This window comes from Coenobita brevimanus, chromosome 52 (assembly GCF_032717465.1).
Source record: "Coenobita brevimanus isolate Jiangsu-jjx chromosome 52, ASM3271746v2, whole genome shotgun sequence".
Taxonomy (NCBI): Eukaryota; Metazoa; Arthropoda; class Malacostraca; order Decapoda; family Coenobitidae; genus Coenobita; species Coenobita brevimanus.
This window is the reverse complement of record NC_137005.1, coordinates 6,871,416-6,892,447: the sequence shown is the minus strand read 5'-3', so window position 1 is coordinate 6,892,447 and position 21,032 is coordinate 6,871,416. Positions and strand designations below refer to the sequence as shown.

At 44.6% G+C, this 21,032-nt stretch overlaps 1 protein-coding gene across 1 annotated transcript in view; it reads left to right on the top strand.

Annotated features, from left to right (window-relative positions):
* Nucleotides 1-13,439: 13,439 nt before the first annotated feature.
* Nucleotides 13,440-21,032, top strand: part of LOC145400386 (uncharacterized) — a 40,706-nt gene continuing 33,113 nt past the window's right edge. The window contains exon 1 of the mRNA XM_080272901.1: nt 13,440-13,611. The gene's annotated coding sequence lies outside the window, so the exon portion shown is untranslated. The remainder of the gene's footprint in view (nt 13,612-21,032) is intronic.

Below are 21,032 nucleotides of genomic sequence, written 5' to 3'. Positions count from 1 at the left end.
GGACCGGGCAAGAGAGAGAGGGAGAGAGAAGAGGGACGGGGGCTGGAAGCTGGCGCGGCAGAGTACAGTCCTGAGCCAGAGAGTTGTATCTTAAGTGGCGTTGGGGATTTCGTAAAGCCTAATCCTAAGCAATTTATTTTAGTATATTACATCCTTCTGTTGTTTGTATCTTAAAGGGCTTAAACAAAAGAGAATGGTAACGTGTAAAATATGCATAAAAAATAGCTATGAAAGTGTTACAAAGGTTTTTATTCTCGTCACAAAGGTTTTTATTCTCGTCTAATAAGAAGACTCCCAAGCAACCCATCCTTAGCGATTTATTTTTTGGATATGGCTCGTCATTATCCTTTGTACGTTATTTATACAGAATATGATGATATTGTACGGATTTATGTAATAGAGGACGTAAAGTGTAATACGCAAAATAAGTCTCTTAGGAAAAGGTGTTAGGGAATTTCCTCAACTGACGACAATACAAGCCCAAAATATATAGGATCGTATTATATGCAGCTAAGGCGGCTTTGTAACACTTCTTCATTAGCGATTTATTTTGCAAATTACACCTTAGCATGTTGCTGTATACTGTTTATGTAATCGTAATAAGTTGCATCAATAATACACACGATGACGCGATGATACTGAGGTGTAATATTTAAAAAAAAAAAAAAAAAAAAAATCGCTAAGGAAGATGTGTTGCGGAATTTTCCTAGTCACTCACAGTACAATCCACAGAGTTAAATAGTTATAATTATATATTTGAGTGTAAATATGAAGGTCAGAGCACTACGAGGAAGACCTAAGAAGACTTTGATTAAGGTGCCACAAAACTGACTTCAGGGATAAGGAACGGAACAGAGATGCTGCCAGAGATCGAGTACCTTTACCTGGTGCGGATTTTCGTCCTTTTGTAGCTTATTTCCCGTAGCTCAGTGGCAGAACAAGACGGTACTACGGCTCTGCATCCATTCCATAGCACTTCTTTGTGACTGGCACCATATTCTAGTGCTAAATTCCAGTTATGGGTGAGCATTTAAGATGGAGATATACCAACTTTATGCGTAGTAAGGATGAAAACACAAAAGACGCGCTATTACCATCTCTCCATCTTAAATGCTGATCTGTGGCAAAAAATTAACACTGCAATATAGTACTAGTCACGAAAAAGTGCTACGGAAAGGATGCTGGGCCGTATCTTAGTCATATTCTGCCACTGAGCTACGGGAAAAAATTGAAAAAAAAAAAAAAAAAAAAAAAAAAAAAGAAAACCTCCGCCAAGTTAAGAGGAACGAATTATAGGCTGACCCGAGCAAACGTAAACAAACGATACAAAAGGAAACGAAACTAGGGGACATATTCCTAAAGTTTTCTGAGATTAAAATGCGTATTAGATTTTTTTTTTTTTTTTAATGCTTTCATCTTCGCTCGTTTCGCTATCAAACACTTCACAGCCAAACTACAGTGAACAATGGAGAGGAATCCTTCGATAGACCCAAATTATTCCTGACTATATCTCACTGTTTGGGAGAGTACAGGTAAAGAGTAAAATCAAAGGGAGGTTAGGAGGAAAGGACACACTCAAGGCACAGACGTTGAATCAGAAGGTAGTGGTAGCAGACAGTGGAATGGTGAAGGATTATTCTTATTATTATTATTGTGTTATTACTGTTACCATTATTATTATTGTTGTTCTAGGCTGGTGTTATTTAGTTAACGTCCACCCCACAAACTACGTGGCAGTCAGTGGGGCTCGAACCCATGTCAGCACTGTCCCCTAAACATGAGGCCAGTACCAAACCGACCGAGCCACCGATGCGAGCTGACTCAAGCAAGCATAAAAATGAGACGAAGTGAAAAGATCAAGGCTAACATATACAAACAGAGAGAAACGAAACGAAACGAAACGAAGCGAACCCAGGACCAATACGATGCAATCTTCTCTCCCTTTAGTGGCCTCACCGTCCCCTGCAGAGCCGCACCCGCCCACCTCCTCCTGGGTGGGTCGGGGTGGGTGGGGCGCGGCGTTCGATCCGAGTGTTGCGGACGCGTACCCGGGGCGCTGCTCCCTCGCCTCGCTGGCCCGTGTGTGTGTGTGTGTGTGTGTGTGTGTGTGTGTGTGTGTGTGTGTGTGTGTGTGTGTGTGTGTGTGTGTGTGTGTGTGTGTGAGGAATTTTTAGATGGTGTACGAGCCTTCGCTGAGTCTCTTCCTTAGCGATTTATTTTGTATGTTACACTTTAGCATTTTCTTGTACAGCGGTTATATCCTTGTCTTATTTTAGTAGTTTAATCGCACTTGTAGGAGCTGCCTAGCATATGCCAACTGGCCTAGTGCAGTTATCCTCTCTTCTTATGTTCTTATGTTCGAAATCAGTAAAGTATAAGAGGACACTGAGTTGTAATAAGCAAAATAAACTGCTAAGGAAGTGGCGTTGGGGAACATTTCTTTTTTTCCTTGTGTCAATTATCATCTTCATATCGACTCTGAATCAGAAAAATACAAAAGGATACTGAAGTGTAATATACAGAATAAATCACTAAGGAAGAGGTGCTACGAAGCTTCTATAATACGACCCTATGTGTGGGCTGTTGAGGGGCGGCCGGAAACGGGCTGACTCATCTACCTTGGTGTTGCGAGGCGCCCCCCAGACCCCCAGGGGAGGGCTGGGCTGGGGCTCCACCTGTCTGGCCCCGGAGCACGCAGTCACGCCACCCTCACCCCAACACTGACTATGGGGCTCAAACGATGCTATGGCTCGGTTCTGCCTGAGCTCTGTCTATCCATCTATCTGTCTATTTATCTATCTGTCTATCTGTCAGTCTGACTGTCCATCTATCTATCCATATATTTATCTATCTACCTATCTGTCTATTGCCAGACGCCTTAATCCCGTAAGAGGTGGCCACAAACAAGTAGCCTCCATGTTGCCCAGTCCTCTGCCATTTGACTGCCCTCCCTCCAACTCACACATCACTCTCATATATCTCTCCACTCCATCCCTCCATCTCATTTTTAGTCTCCCCCTTCCCGTCTCCCTCTTCCCGTCTCCCCATGCACCTCACTCACATACACTTTCCTTGCCAGTCTCTCATTATTCACCCTCTGCACATGGCCAAAGCATTGCGGTCACATCCACATCGATACCACAACACTCCTTTACTTCCTCATTTGTCTGTCTGTCTCAGGAGAAATTGTACAGCCATCAGTTAAAGTTTATTGACAATCTTCTGACATGTTTTGTACCCTGTCTTCCAAAAATCTCATTCCTCTCCCAACAAGAGAGTGTCCTTCCGTTACATATTTTTTTTTCTTGTGTGTTTCATATTCTTGTCACATAAAAACTGTTCATGTCACATCTTCCACTGTCAAATCAGATAGAGAGGTGTCGGTGAAGTTTTGTTGAAGGCTGTATACTTAAAAGAAATGGATAATTGAACCACGAGAGAGAGAGAGAGAGAGACAGAGAGACAGACAGAGACAGACAGACAGACAGACAGACAGACAGACAGAGATTGCTTCGTGGTATAGCTGTAACTAACACAGAGAATATCTGGCTAGTGAGCAACAAAGGAGTACTGTCACAAAATTGTGGAAGCGTATAGAGGAAGATACTGAAATGCAATCTTTCTCTAAACCAATCTTTACATATTTTATTATAGATCTACCCCAGGTGAGATTCAATAGGTCAAGTAAATCAACCTTTACTTTGATAATATGAAGCAATCACTATTTATCCACGTTAAGAGTACAGCAGGCGCTATAGCAGAGCGGCAGGAGCTTATATTTATTCATGAAATGTTGAATAAACATCTTGTACTTTATTGTTTTACAAAAATACTCTTTTTCCTTTTATGTATTTCGATTTATAAACATATTCATCGTAGTACTGGTGAATGTAATGATGAAAAAATAATGGCATTATAATATGAATGTTGATTACTACAATACCCCGATATTTTTTACTGATGATGAAAGAAATGTGAAGCACATCTTGAAAACATTAACTTGCCTCGCAGGCAACAATGATGGTTGGGTTGCCGAGCTGGCAAGGCATATAAGGTTTAACATGCAAGAGAGAAGTCAAATATAATGTATCAAATGCTTTATTAATAGGTTACGACGCGCTGAAGGGTTAGATCTTTAACACGGAGTGGCAGTTACCAAGGTAATGACTCTGCCCGGAGAATTGACCTCTAAAAGGGACTACCTACAGGCAAGGGTAACTATTTCAAAAGTGATATGGCTACCCACACTTTGGCATTTACCCCTCTGGAGGTGGGGAGGGAAGGGTGTGCTCGTGCAATCGCGCACCCTGGTGAAGTTAGACAAATATTCAGTAATTTCAAGCACACATTACCGTATCACCTACAGTTCAATTCAAGTGCCGGATGTAGGGTTATGATATTGATGTATTAAATGTACCGCGGTGTGGAAGAGGGTAATGGAGATGGGAAAAAATAATGATGAAAATATTATGAACTTACTGTACAACATGCAAGCTGATTATTGTCAAGCTTTGAAAATTATTTACTGATCTTTAAAGAAATCTGGAACTCTCATCTTCAAAGTTTTTATTAAGCAGCTTTGAATATGTCGTAAAATCTCTTTCTAAGCGGTTTATTTTACACATCTCAGTATCCTCTTCTATGGTACTGATACACTCTATGCCGATATTAAAAGCGATACAATTAACTTACAAGACAATGTTAAGGTGTACAGTGGAAAATAAATCGCTAAGAGATATGCGCTAGTGTGAAGCAGAAGCAGTGAAATAGTAGGAGAAATTTTGTCCCAGAATGTCCTGTTCATAGACCCCCACATCCCTGCTCATCCCTACAATCCACGCCCACTTCAGAGAGGAAAGTGACGGACAGGTCCTATGTGTGAAGCAGAGGCAGTGGGATGTAGGCGAATTTTTGTCCTTGATTTTATAGGTCACAAACCCCCTCTCACGCCCTCAGTCACCATCATTTTTCACCCACAATCGCCAACATTTTTTACCCACAATCACCAAAACTTTTCACCCACAGTCACCAACATTTTTCACCCACAGTCACCAACATTCCTCCCTGACTGCACATCTAACAGACATCCACTTACCCTCTTATACCCAAAGCCACCAACATTTATCACAATACTGTTCACAGACGCCAACTTCTCCTCTCATACCCAGTCACAAACATTCCTTCCACATTACACAGTTCACAGACACTCACCCCCAACACATACACACCCACAATCACCAGCATTTCTCCTTGACTGCTCTGATGAGACAAATCCTTCCTTATACCCACGGTCACTAACTTTTGCCCCAGCCTGTACGATTCAGACACCCACATCCCCTATCATACCCAGCTACCAACTTTAGCACAAGACTGTTCAGTTTACAAACACCCACTTCCCATACCCCAGATCAAAAACGTTCATGACAGGGTTCACAGTTCATCGACACCCGCCCCCCTGCCTCACACCCACAGCCCCGCCCACGGCTAGACAGCCTTGGTAGTGACGTGATGGGTGCGGCGTGCAAGCAGTAGTTACTTGGTAGCAACAGCCCTGCACAGTTGCCAGGCATTACTGACCTTACACAAGCGGGTTATTCTCTCACCAGTGTGTGGCCTTCATGGTAGATCCCCCCCCCCACACCCTACACCCCTACCCACCCCTCCCTCCCCCCTACCCCCTCCCCTACTCTCCCCTCCCCTCCTCTCCTTCCATTCCTCCCCTCCTTCCCTACCCTCTCTACCCTCCACATCTCCCTCCCTCTCCATTTACGCACCCTCCCTCCCTCCACATCCACCCTACCCACTCCACCCTCCACATATCCCCATTCCCTCCCCACAGTTCACACGTTCTCACACTCCACCTCATCATCCTCGCTCCCTCCCCCACATCTCTCCCTCCCTTACCTCCCCACCTCCCTACCATTCCTCCCCACTTTCCTACCATCCCTCCTTTCCTCCCTCCCCCACCCTTCGTCCTTACCTCCCCATCTTTTTTCTTTGTTGTTGTTGTTGCTTTAGTTTTACGGCGTTAACCTTTGATGCCTTGATTTATTTGTTTTGAGCGTCTTCCTTATTTTAGCAACCTGTTTGGTTTTACGTATATTCTTTCATGTTCCTTCCCAATTCGAGTTTTCATTTGCCACAGGTCTCAAGGTCTCTTTACCCCGGTCTGCTCGCACCTACAACTGGAGTAGGGACTTGGATCTGTCACTCGATGCTTGCCAATCATAGTCTTGGGATATGTTTCTTGGGTGCTTTCCTTGATGGTTATGCTTTTCTTTAGCTGTGCCGTTGTTTTATTAGATTCTTTTCCAGCTGTTACGCTTTTCTTTAGTTCCACAGTTGTTTTACTGGGGGTATCCTTTTCACTTCCTCGCTCCCCCCAAGCCAGCCACGCCCCTTACCCCCGTGGGAGGGTGTGCTGGTGAGGCCGGGTCGGTGGTGGTGGTGCCTGCCTATGAATTATAAGGGTACCGCCTATGTTGCCTGCGAGGGGCCGGGAGGGGGTTGTTACTGAGGTGACTGCCCGGGTTGCCAGCTACATTCCATCTGTTTGTTTATCTGCCCATCTGTCTCTCTATCTATCTATTTGTCTATCTGTCTGTAATTTTAGAAGGGTGGCCACAAACAAATAGCCACCATGTCACCTTGTTCTCTGTCATCAGGCTTTCCTCCCTCCAATTCACACTACCTCCACTTATATCTCTCCCTATCCCATCTTCCACCTCATTAACATACACTCTTCTAATCAATCTCTCATTCTCCAATCTCTCCACATGGCCAAAACCATCTCAGGGTTCTCCTAATCTTTCAATCACATCCACATCAACGCCACAGCGCCCCCTAACTTCCTTATTTTTCTATCTGTCGCTCCTCGTAATTCCACACCAACACCACAACGCTCATTCACTTCCTTATTTGTATGTCTGTCGCTCCCCGTAACTCCACATCAACACTACAACGCTCCTTCACTTCCTCATTGTCTCTGCCACTCCACGTAGCATCACACCAACACGACAACGCTACTTCACTTCCTTATTTGTCTGTCTGTCTCTCCACATAACTACACATCAACACCACAACACTCATTCACTTCCTCATTTGTCCATTTGTCTTTCTTAGTAACTCCACACACTCCTCTCACAGCATTTCCACTCTCACTCTTGACTTTCTTCATTTCCTCATTTGTCAATCTGTTTCTCCACGTAACTCCAAACATTTCCCTCGGATTATCTCCACTTCTCTCACTCCTGTGTCCTTCCAACAGACTCCAGGTTTCACTTCCATACGTTGGAGTCTGAACTGCAATATTATGATCTCCCGACTGAGGTTAGTATTTTAAGTCCCAGCAGAGGTTTCGTGGCACCTCTTCATAAGCGATTTATTTTGCATATTACAGCTTGGCTTTCTCCCGTATGCCATTCACATCGTTTATAAATCGACATAAATTAAAGCAGTAGCATGAGAGAATAAATCGTGAAGGAAGAGGTGTTAGGAAATCTCGAACTTCACCTCTTGTTGCATCTCGGCTTACCTCTTTACCTGCGCCCGGTGGTGTAGTGGTTAGAACGCCCCGGTCGGAGTGACGGCCTTGCATAGGTTTGATCCCGAGCTGAAACGGACCCAAGACACTGTTGCTGAGGGAGAGTAGGGGTGAGGCAGGTCAGGGAGAAGGGAGAAGGGAGGAAGGGGCGAGGGAGGGGAGTTAGGGAAAGGAATAGTGGGGAGAGGAGTGAGGAAGAGGAGGAATGAGGGAGAGAAATGAGGGAGAGGAGGAGTGGGGAGGAGAGAAATTAGGGGAAAAGAGGAGGGGAGAAGAGGGAGGAGTGAGGGAGAGGAGGAATAAGGCGGATTAGGCAGGTCAAGAAAGGGGGAAGCAACCTTGACAGTGGGGACGAACGCTAAGGCAGGCAACTGAGACACACACACACACACACACACACACACACACACACACACACACACACACACACACAAACTTACCCATTTTTACAAAGGACCTCAACCCCTTCAATAAGTCTTGGAGAGGGGCGCCTTCACGTGGTGGCACTGATATAACTGGTCCGACTACACAAACGTCCCTCAGCTCCCTCCCTAACCCTCAGCCTGAACGTGTTTAACAGAGCTTCTTCCCTATATAAGGCGTGAGCATGCCGAGCGCAAAAATACACAGACAAACAGTTGAAGATGAAAGAAAAAGTATAAAATCTTCCCCAATTTTTGAGTGGCATAGTAGGTCTCGTAACGTCTCTTCCTTGGCGATTTATTTTGCATATTACACCTTAACATTATATGGTATTCATAACGTTTTAATATAAACAGTTTGCATCATTAATATCCCCCTAATCATCATCATCATCATCATCATCATCATCATCACCCCGAGCTCTTCCCCCACCTAAGGATTGGATTGATATACAAGAGGATAATGAGGGGCAATGTGTTGCATAAGTCGCTTAGGGAGGGGCGTTACGAAGTCTCTAAATCCACGTAAAATACAAACCCAAGAACGTTTGCGAATCCAGCCATAGTCCCAAAAGTCACATGTTTATTTTGCTTGCTGGAGAGGGACGCCTTCATGTGGTGGCACTGGTATGAACTGGTGATGGAGCTGCCTGGTTATACATACGTCCCTCAACTCCCTCCCGTACCCACAAAAGGAGTATGTGGGTTGCAGGACGGGGCGACTTCAGCCAGCAGTCCACTGGGTTTGCATTTCAGACGAACCTGGGACTACTACTACTGCTACTACTACTATTACCAGTACTCCTCCTCCTCCTCCTCTTACTACTACTACTACTACTACTACTTTACCCTTCACACCCAGCAGTATGATTTAGGAACCATGATTTAAACTCGACTGTTGCAGGTCGTGTTCTAGGGGAAATCTGGGACTTAGAAAAAATGCGTTTACCTTATTAACCACCGTGCAGTCAATAGGCAAAAATATTAGACTTTTAACCCACTAGAGCTCTTGCGGACGTATAAGTAGCGATATAGTCTCTTCACTCTGAGTAGGCGTAAAATTGCCATCTCCCCATCTTGAATCCTGGGCTAGAACAGTAGACTAAAACAGGATCATGGTGGTAGTCACGAAGAAGTGCTATGGAAAGGATACAATATACATCTACTCCACTACAGCTCTTGCGGACGTACGAGTAGCGGTAGACTCTGTTCACTTTAACCTGACGTAAAACTGCCATCTCTCATCTTGAATACTGAGCTGTTGCAATAGATAACGCTTGTATACGGTGCTCGTCACGAAGAAGTGCTATGGAAAGATTGCAGGGCCATATAGTACTGCCCTATTATGCCCCAGAACTTCCGAAAAGAGGCGGTAAAAGGACGAACTTCTTGGCAAGTTGAAGTGGATGAACTATAGGTGTATCAGCAGTAGCCGTAGCCCAAAGTTCATCTGAAACGTGACCTTCTTTCACAGTCGAGAAGGAAATGAAGAAGAAGAAGTAGATGTGGTGGTGGTGATGATGATGATGATGATGATGATGATGATGATGATGATGATGATGATGATGATGATGATGATGGAGTCTATGGGGGGCGGTTAGAAGGGAAGGGGGGCAGCTGATGGAGGAAGGGTGGGGGGCGTGATGGGAGGGGGTGGGGGGAGCAGTGTCCTTGCCTGGGGTGCTGGCCTTCTCATCAGTACACACACACACACACACACACACACACACACACACACACACACACACACACACACACACACACACACACACACACACACACACACACACACACACCGGTAAACACATCACACCCACGCATAAACACACACACTTGACAAAAATGTGCAGGATCGCTATAGTACGTGGCAAATACTCTCTTACCATAACTTGCCCTAAAACTGCATTCTCTCCATCTTGAATCCGGACCTGTAACAATAGATTACTACCAGAATATGATGCTAGTCACGATGAAGTGCTATGGAAAGGATGTAGAGCCTTAAATTTGTCCTTCCCTGCCACTCCGTAACTTGAAATAAGCTCTAAAAAGGACGAAAATCTGGGTTTATTTTCTGAGCATTCTTCGTGAACAGAACCTTATTGCAGTTCTACTCTCTTGCCACACAGCAGTATTCAAGGAGAGATGTCAGCTTTAGACCCAATTAAAGTGAAAGGAGTATAGGTGTTCTAATCTTTTCGTTTTAACTCGGCCCAGATTTTCGTCCTTTTGCAGCTTATTTCATGTAGCTCAGTGGCAGAAGACATGACTTTGTATTCTTTCCATGGCACAGCTTTGTAACTATCATATTTTAGTTTTAATCTGTTTTTGAAACTCGGCATTCACTACGGAGAGATGGCAATTCTAAGCCAATTTAAAGCGAAAAGAGTATAGTAACAGCGGGATTGGTGGTGTATATATATAGGCCAGAGTACAACTTATATATAATGTTGTTATTCTTGGCACTGTGACGCCCACTAGAGAGAGAGAGAGAGAGAGAGAGAGAAGGGGGAGGGGAGTCCAGTCACTGCAGTGGTGGACGCTCACAAGTTAACACCCTGAAGGCGACTCGGTGGCTCGGTCGGTTTGGTACTGGCTTCATGTTTGGGGGACGCTCTTGACATGGGTTCAAGTCCCATTGAGTCTGTAGGGTGGATGCTTACAATCTAACGCCAGTCCACAACAAGTAACAAATTCCACACCATACCACTGCCTACAACCACCATCTTCTGTCTCGCCGTCTGTGTCTCGTATCTCTCCTACCCCTGTCTGCTGTCGCTGTCTTCTGTTTCAGCGTCTGCGTCTTGCATCTGTCCAACCTTCCCATGGCTACAGTTCTTTCACTTTAACCTGGCCCAAATGTTCGTCCTTTTGCAACTTACTGCACGTAGCTCAGTGGCAGAACAAGAGAATGCAACGGCTCTACATCTTTCCCATAGCACTTTTTCGTGACTAGCATTATATTCTAGTGTTAATCTACTGTTACAACTCAGCATTCAAGATGGAGAGATGGCAATTTTGGGCCAAGTTAGAGGGAAAAGAGTGTAGTTTCAGTGCATACTAAAATTTAATACATTTCACTCTTTACATGGCAAATTATAAGATTTGCTTAAGATAAACACAAATATTAGGTTATTAGCTCTGACGACAGCAGGGGTGAGAGAGAGAGAGAGAGAGAGAATGTGTGTGTGTGTGTGTGTGTGTGTGTGTGTGTGTGTGTGTGTGTGTGTGTGTGTGTGTGTGTGTGTGTGTGTGTGTGTGTGTGTGTGTGTGTGTGGTGAGGAGGGGCCAAGTGGGTCACATAGCACTTCACACTTACCAAAGCCAGCCCTGCAACACTTAAGGGGATAATATTTTCCTTGTTTTTATAGAGCTCGCAACACCTCTCTCTATGCGATTTATTCTTCCTGTACCACCGGGATATCTGTATTAAAAGGAAACTTAGGTAACATAAAAAGGAACAGGCATGCATTCAGTGTGAGTGTGTGTGTGTGTGTGTGTGTGTGTGTGTGTGTGTGTGTGTGTGTGTGTGTGTGTGTGTGTGTGTGTGTGTGTGTGTGTGTGTGTGTGTGTGTGTGTGTGTGTGTGTGTGTGTGTGAATTCTTGCTCACGCTGGACGATTTTAACGAGTTTAGAAACCTTGCCTTCGCAGTAAAAACTTTAACCCACTGAGAGAGAGATAGATAGATAGAGAGAGAGAGAGAGAGAGAGAGAGAGAGAGAGAGAGAGAGAGAGGAGAAAAGGGTGGCGAGATGACGGAGGAGGGGAGGAGAGGATTGAAAGGACTGAGAGGGGGAGTTGCAGACGAAAGAGGGGGAAGGAGGAATAGGTACTGAAGAAAGAGAAAAGGAGAAAAGAAGGAGGGGAGAGAAGGAGGAAAAGGGAAGGGAGGAGAGGAGAGGGGGTAGAGAGAAGGGAGGGGAGGGAGAAGAGGAAAGGGAGGGGAGGGAGAAGAAGGAAGGGAGGGGAGGGGGAAGAGGGAGGCCGTTGGTGAGAGCAGGGGGAGGAAGGCATCAGATAAACTTGTGGTTCTTTGACCGTAATCTTAATTTCATTCCAACGCTGCGAATCCCCCCACCTCTCTCTCTCTCTCTCTCTCCTATCTTGTTAAGCTCCTATAATTAGCTAGGAAATGTTTCTATTATGGCCGGACCAACTAGAAGATACCGTAAGATGTGCTCTCTCTCTCTCTCTCTCTCTCTCTCTCTCTCTCTCTCTCTCTCTCTCTCTCTCTCATGTTTCTCCTCCCTTACTCCTTTGTATATTTCTCAATTGTCAAGGTATTCCTCTCATTTATCATTCGCTTCTTCCTTCTCCTCCTTTCCTCTCCTCTCGTCCCCTTCCTCGTATCTTGTTTTCTCTCTTCTTCTCTCTTCCTCCTCATGCCTTCTATTTTCTTCTCTCTTCTCTTCATTTCCGACTCTCCCTTCTTCGTCTGTCTCTTTTCTTTCATAGTCTTGAGAGAGATAGAGATAGATAGAGAAAGAGAGAAAGAGAGAGAGAGAGAGACCAAAGTACACACGGTTACTATCACTTCCTGAATCCCCTACTTCCTCACACACACACACACACACACACACACACACACACACACACACACACACACACACACACACAACCACGCCTTAAGTTCCAAGTCTAAAAAAAATATCGAACGATGATAGAAAATGGCTCCATGTAATTGAAAGACACATAATTATTCTTCTTCTTCCTTCTCCTCCTCCTCTTCCCCCTCCTCTTCCTCTTCTTCTTCCCTCCTCCTCTTCCTCTCCCTTCTTCCACTCTTCTTGTACATCGTCTTATTTTTCTTTCCTCTTCCTCTTCTCTCCTTATTCTTTTCTTCACTTCTCCTCTTCCTCATCTCCCCTCCTTCGCTTCTTCACTTCCCTTCTTCCTCTCACTCCTCCTCCTCCTCTTCTTCTTCTTTGTTACTAATCCATTGTTTTTATTTCTTGTCCTTCTCTTTTCTCCCTTCCTCCTCCTCCGCCTCCTCTTCTCTCCCTTCCTCCTCCTCCTCCTCCTCCTTCTTCTCTTCTCTCCCTCCCTTTCATCGTCACTCATCCTCCTCGCTTGTCTTCCTCATATTCAATCCTTTTCCTCCTTCCCCACTTGTTCGCTTTCAGTCCTCTTCCTGCTTCCTTCTCCCCTTTCTCATCTTCTACTCTCATCCTCCTCCCTCTCTTCCTCTTCCTCCTCTTCCTTCATCTTCCTCCTCTTCCTTCATCTTCCTCCACCTCTTCCTCTTCCTCCTTCTTCAAATTAAGTCTTTACGACATCTTAGGAGTTATGGAAGCACTAAAACCTAAAGATGAATTTAACGTCTTCCCTTGCTATTTCCCTGGCAGGTGTACTCGTTTTGATTAGGTGAGAGAGAGAGAGAGAGAGAGAGAGAGAGAGAGAGTACCATCTTTAGTTCGACTGTGATCCCACGGCATTAGAAACTTAACATTATTCTCTCTTTCAGCTTGACTCGTGGTGCTCAGACGACTTATGGTGGTGGTGGTGGTGGTGGCAGTGTGGTGAGAAGACGAGACGTGTAGTGTGGTACAAGAAGATTCAAGGTGTGGTGGTGAAAGACAGCGCGACGGTGTGGTGATGCGGTGCGGGAAAACATAGTGTGGAGGCCAGTCAACCCGGCGTGCTGTGGAGGTGAGAGAGAGAGCGCTGTTTGTGGTGGTGTGGTGCAAGGAGACTCCAGGTGTGGTGAAGAGACTATAAAGAAGAAGTGCTGTGGTGAGAAAGAAATGTGGTGTGGTGTGGTGCAAGTGAAGTATGGTGTGGTGTGGTGTGGTCCAAGAAACGAGGTATGGTGTGGTGTGGTGCAAGAAATGGTGTGGTGTGGTACAAGAAATGAAGTGTGGTGTGGTGTGGTGTGGTGCAAGAAGTGAGGTGTGGTGTGGTGTGGTGCAAGAAGTGAGGTGAGGTGTGGTGTGGTGTGGTGCAAGAGGCTAGGTGTGGCGTGGTGTGGTTTAGTGTTGAGATGGTGATGAGGTACAAGAATGCTCAAGGTAACGACGGTATGGTGGTGTGGTGCAACAAGACGCATAGTGTGGAAGGCAAGAGACGATGTAAAGTATGCCCAGAGACGCATGGTGTGGTGGGAGTGGTGTGGTGGAAGGAACCTTGACATGTGTGGCATTTAGAGACAGCAGGGTGTGTGGTGTGAAAAAAAAAAAAAAAAAAAAAAAAAGCGTGTGGTGATGGTATGGCGAGAGACAAAGCGATGTGGTGCAAGGGGACGAGAGGTGTGGTGGTGACGTGGTGGAAGAGTGAAGGAAATGATTATCTTTTTCAAGTCTAGTGAACGCATCGGGCATAAGTCGAACCATCAGAAACAATATCAGTTCAGTTTAAGACTTTGCCATGTTTCCTTTCAAATAATCTTTAGACAGAGTAAGGACGATATGATTGTACAAGGAAACGCGAGCTAGTGTGGTTGTGGTGGTAGTGGCAGTAGTGTAGCGTGGTGCATGAAGGCGTGGAATGCGATGGTAGTGTGTTGTGATCGTAGAGGTGGAGTGGTGGTAGTGGTTTGGTGGTAAGTGTGGTGGTGGTAATGGTGTGGTTAGGGTGGTGGTAGTGATGTGGTTAGGGTGGTGGTAGTGATGTGGTTAGGGTGGTGGTAATGATGTGGTTAGGGTGGTGGTAGTGGTGTGGTTAGGGTGGTGGTAATGATGTGGTTAGGGTGGTGGTAGTGGTGTGGTTAGGATGGTGATGTGGTGCCAAAGGTGAGTGCAGTGGTACGGTGATGTTGGTGTGGTGGCAGAGATAAGTGTAGTGGGTGGTGGTGTGGTAATGGTGTGGTGATGTCCGCTATCCCCCGTCTCACCACCACCACACGGGGAGGTCACCACACCCCACGGACATCACCACATCACACCAGGCTACACCACGAGGCAAGTTTCCGAGCGTTTCATTAAAGGGATGGGGTCAACTTCGCCATACTGGTTCTATTTCATCATGAGTTGTATGGAAATTAGTCGAGATACAAGAACAACTTTACGAGGGTTGAATCTCGCTTTATCTCCTGTTATCGTACGTTATCTGTATTTTATATGGACCTTCTCGTGGTGGGATTCAAAGTCTTCCGAGTGCAGAATCTTGCTTTGTCTATTATCTTACGTTATTCATGGTTTAGAAGGACCTTTGGCTAAGATTCACAAACTTACGACTGTAGAATCTTATTTTGCGTCTGCTTACCGTAAGATCATTTTCCTATCGTAACCAAGATTTTTTTTTTTTCTTTTTTTTTTAGGTTTGGCTAAAATTCACAAACTTACGACTGTAGAATCTTATTTTGTCTCTTGTCGCCTTACGATATATTCCCAACGGTAACCATGACTTTTTTTTTAAACTGGTTGGACAAAGTAAGGAGGATACAGTAACCTGCCTTAGCTTTCATTCTTCTTGCTAAAACAAACAAGTTTTATGTATATATTAAACGTTATTCCAGCTGATGTAGGAGATTTCGTAGCGCCTCTACCCAAGCGAGTTATTCTATTCAATCCTCAGTATCGTTTTGTATGTTAATGTGTTAATTTATCAACAAGGTATAAATTACAAAGCACTCAGAGAGCGCACACCCTCCGTCAACGCCAATAAAACTTGTGATTTACAGCTGTAGGTCTTCTTCCCTACCAGACGAATACTTTTTTGGTGTGATATAGGCAGTTAATTCTACGATCTTAGTCTGCCTTGTTACACGATCTCACATAACACATACCTCTGCCAACACCATTTAAATTTATTAATTCCTGCATCCGGATCCACCTCAAAATCTAATCAACTCTTCCTTGACCCACTGACCACCTGACCACCAGTTTTAATTGAAATCCGATAACAACGTTTTGAGATACATTGGAAACACGCACAGACAAACAGACACAGGTGAATACTCCATTGGTGAAGGTAAAAACAACTTATAGGACAACAGGATCAAGCGTCAGTGAAAAAAGGTAAATGATTCTCTCTCTCTCTCTCTCTCTCTCTCTCTCTCTCTCTCTCTCTCTCCCTGTGTGTGTGTGTGTGTGTGTGTGTGTGTGTGTGTGTGTGTGTGTGTGTGTGTGTGTGTGTGTGTGTATCAAGTTCTTATGTGTTTATCTAGTTCATGTGTACTGAGTAACCTCCCACATTTGTTCGTGCTTGTCCGTGCTTGTTCGTCCTCCTTCGCGATAGTTCGTGCGCGCGCGCACACACACACACACACACACACACACACACACACACACACACACACACACACACAGGCCAATCATCGTATCTCACCCAGCCATCACAAGTGCCACCTAACATCACCCCCTCCTTTACCGTCTCCACATCAGTATTCGCCAAGGCAGCACATTCCAGCGAGAGGGTTGAGGCGCAGCGTGTGAGGAGACTAAAGGTGTGTTCTAGTTGACGCAGCAGATTCACAGCAGGCAGCATCAGGCACTGGATGGACAGAAATTACTCTACATAGACAGGAGCTGCATCTGTTAACTTTCATCCACCTGCACTGTGCCGATATTTACTCCCGCTAATAAAGTTGGACGGTGGTTATGTATTCATCCGCGTCTGTCTGTCAGTTTGTGTACTAGATATCGCAAAAAGTTGATACCGGATTTCAATGATATCTGGTGGAGAGGCGGGCAGTGGGTCAAGGAAGAGTTGATCTGATTTTGAGGTGGATTCGGATCCGGATGCAGGATTACATCAAAAACTGTATTGGCGTTGACGGAGGTATGCACTCTGTGAACTGTATAACAATGCAGAGTAAACCTGTAGAATTAACTATGCGAAACCGTAGCAGTATTCGTCTGGCAGGAAACTGGAATAATCAAAGTTTTATTGGCATTAGCGAAGGTATGCGCTCTCAAAGGTCTTCCTAGTTTGTACATGCAGTGGCGTGACCGCGAGGTGAGTGTGTAAGGTTAGTTCCCCTATTCTAGGTGACAAGAGATTTCGTAACACCTCCTCATTAGCGATTTATTTTGCTCATTACACCTTAACATTCTTTTTTAGGTTATTCATATCGTTTTATTATCGATTTTTTTTTCTTTTTACAGTAATAGACAAGAGGATACTGAGATGAAATGTGCAAAAATCAGTGTGTGTGTGTGTGTGTGTGTGTGTGTGTGTGTGTGTGTGTGTGTGTGTGTGTGTGTGTGTGTGTGTGTGTGTGTGTGTGTGTGTGTGTGTGTGTGTGTGTGTGTGTGTGTGTGTGTGTGTGTGTGTGTGTGTGTGTGTGTGTGTGTGTGTGTGTGTGTGTGTGTGAAAGACAAAGAGATAGGGAGAGAGAGAGGGGGGGGGCACTGCATTAGCCGCACTGGTGAAAGTAAATGCCTGTACAGCAGTGTCGTGTAATCCATTGTAATTAAACACCTAATTAACTCATGTCGGTATTCATGGTAGCACAGGAGGCTTCATAACATCTTTTCATTAGCGATTTATTTTGCACATTATACCCTATTATTCTCTTATCTCTTCCTGTCGTTTTCATATCTACATAGTTTACAGCAATTAAGAGGATACTGAGGTTTAATAATCAGAATAAATCGCTAAGGAAGAGGTGTTACGGAAATCACCAAAGCCTGTTACAGTACGACCCAACACCTAACCCTTCCAGTTCAATAAATAAATAAATAAAGGAAAATAAAATGTCTTCCAAGCTGAATAAAATCGTCCTTTATCAGCACGAGTAAATTACAAAAAAATACAAAAAAAAATTCTCTTGGTGAAAGCTACTGTAACTCCACTCCCATGACGTCTCTTTCTCTCTCTCTCTCTCTCTCTCTCTCTTTAATGGAGTACAGGAGAGACTATTCGAAAAGGCTGAATCTAACCTCTTTAGTTCGAAAAATAATCACTCCTTGAAGAAAATCGTCCGGATGCATAACAGACGAAAAGATATCTCGGTAGTAGTAGTAGTTGTAGTAGTAGTAGTAGTAGTGGTGGTGGTGGTGGTGGTGGTGGTCGAAGTAGTAGTCGCAATGTAATAATAATAAAAATAATAACAATAATAATAATAAAAATAAGAATAGTAGTAGTAGTAGTAGTAGTAGTAGCAGTAGTAGTATTAGCAGCAGTAGCAGTAGTAGTAGTAGTAGTAGTAGTAGTAGTAGTAGTAGTAGTAGCCCCAGGTTCATCCGATACATGAACCGAGTGGATTGCACGCTAAAGATCCCATTTTCCTGCAGCCCACCATCATTCTTTCAGGAGATAGGGCGATAGCTGAGGAATGTTTGTATTGCCGGGCAGTGGAGTAGCCTGGTTATATCGGTGCCACCACGTGAAGGGTCCCTCTCCAGCGCCAGTGGTGAAAGTTAATTGAATATGCAGCCTGGGGGACACTGCTCTCGGCCCGTCCCAGCGGCGAAAGTTCTAAATCGTGGTAGAGTTGCACACTTTTTCTCTTCCCGTTTTAGATTAGGTTTGGTTAGATTGGGAAGTAAGGGTTGGATTAAACTAGGCTCCTGGTAGACTGGGCTAAGGTATGCTGCTTTGTTAGGTATGGTTCTGACTAGATTTGGTTAGAATAAGAGTTTGGTTTAGTTATATGAGAATAGGTTAAGTTAGGTTAGATTAATTACGCTGTTAGGTTGGGCTATTGTAGTTTATTACGTTAGGTTAGGTTGAATTAGCTTAGGTTTGGTTAGGTTACGTTAGGCTGTTAGGTGTCTTGTTAAAATGCCTGGATTATACGGGCTGTCTGGTACGGCTATGTTAGACCAGCTTAGTTTAGTCTGGGTATAAATTACGTCAGAGTGGAGGTAAACACAGCAAGAACAATAAATACCCCAGGAAGATATAACTCAGCGCGTGTTGCTTAAATCGCTAGGGAGAGGTGCTGCAGAGGGACGCCTTCATGTGGTGGCACCGATATAACTGGGCGACGAAACTGCCTGGACATACAAACTGCCCTCAACTACTTCCCTATCCCACGAAAAGAGGATGGAGAACAGGAGGAGGGTAACTTCAGCCTGCAGTCCACTGGGTTCACATTCATATGACCCTGGGGTTATGACAAAAACAGTAGGGATATGTTTGTCTGTCTTCCCCGTCCTGTCACGAAAAGGCGCCTTTCCCTCCTCCACTGGGTTCACGGTTAGGTGACCCTGAAGTGGAGAAGGGCAACTTCAGCCAGCAGTCCACTGAGTTCACGTTCAGATGAGCCTGGGGTTATAACACAAACAGCAGGGAAATGTTTGTTTGCCTCCCACGGCCTGTCACGAAATGGCGCCTCCCCCACTACTCGAGAAAGTGCTGGTTCCGTTCAAACTTATGATCAATCTAAAACCGTAACCTTTTTTTTCTTTTTCTTTTTTTGACAGGAAGGGCAGGGTGAGAAGAGGGCAGAATTTCCCCGTGTCCCTCGTTCGTCGTACAAAAATCAGCGTAAATCGGGGAAGGAAAATCATCGGAAGTTACTTTGCGAATTGCCGTGAGCCAAAATTCACAGACAAATTTACGATCCATTCCCCGTCGTAACTATCATGGGAGGGACAAGATGGGAGGGAAAAATCATGCAATGTCTCTTGTTCTTCGTGGGAACACACACACACACACATACACACACACACACACACACACACACACACACACACACACACACACACACACACACACACACACACACACACACACACACACACACACACACACACACACACACACACTTAGTTACAACGGGAAAATTGTTCATGGAATTATCGACACACTACCAACAAGAGCAACACATTTTTTGTAATATCGCCAAGAATCACTGTATTTTTCTTTTGCAAGGGAACTGTGAGAGTGGTGATGGGAAGAGAGTGGTGATGTGCAGTGAGGGAGTGGTGATGTGGAGGGAGGGAGTGGTGATGTGGAGGGAGGGAATGGTGATGTGGATGAAAGGAGTGGTGATGTGGAGTTAAGAGGTGGTGATGTAGAGGGAAGGATTGGTGATGTGGAGGGAAGAAGCGTTGATATGGAGGGAAGGAGTGGTGATGTGGAGGGAAGGAGTTGTGATGTGTAGGGAGAGAATGGCGATAGAGGGAGGAAGCGCTGACAGAGAGAGGAACTGAGGGAGTACATGAAGGAGGGCAGCTTAGCGAGAAGGGCGGGAGGAAGTGGTGAACAAATTATTGAGTAAACCTGCACGACGCGTTTTTATCCTGATCTTCCTGGATGGGTAAACTCTGGGATTAGGCGCCAGGCAATTAACAGCTAGAGTATTATTAAGTCTTTCAGGACATAAGGAAGCTTCGTTATCTTAATCTTTCCGCCAACGAGCGATGTTATTCAGTTTTGGAGTGGTCTGTCGTTAATCAGATGTTACCTTTCGTTGCCTGAGTTAAAAAAAAAAAAAGGAGGTGGGGGAGGTTCAGTAATTACCTTCTCAAGATACAAGATTATTATTATTATTATTATTATTATTATTATTATTATTATTATTATTGTGGTAGGTGGTGGCAACCATCATCCACTCACATGATACAGCGCTGCCTACTTCTTCCTTCACCTTTTCCATTCGTTTCCTGTGTCTGCCCTCCTCTCCTGCTATTTCTCCCATCTTTCCTGTCATTTTTTATTACTCTTGTTGCCTTTTCAGGTGGCTTTACATTGAATGACAAGCCAAATGGTTTTGTATATGCCAGAAAAACATTTACAACGCTGGGTGGTAACTACATAACCAACCCTTATGTGTTCCCTCAGTGTCAACAAGTGGGTTGGCGGAGGATTAGTGCTCCTCCCTGTAAGACAACAAACTCAAAGACAGACGGTCACCCCTTATGGGATATTGGCGTCTGGGTATAGGCAAAATTATTATTATAATTCATGACACTTTTAAATCACCTTTTTCCATATTAGAAATGACCTCTTGTCGTCTGAGGATCTAAAACCGTCTCTAGTAAACCCCCCAAGACGTGAGAAATCTTAACCTCTTTTACTGACATTGCAAGACGATTTTATTCAACTAAGGTGTGCTGTATCTAGACTATTTTATTTTACTTTAAGATCTAAGGTGATAAGGCGCTAATGGCGGCTATAATCTAACCCAAAACTTCCCATTTCCCCCAAATCAACAACATTTACCAGCAGTGATACATTTT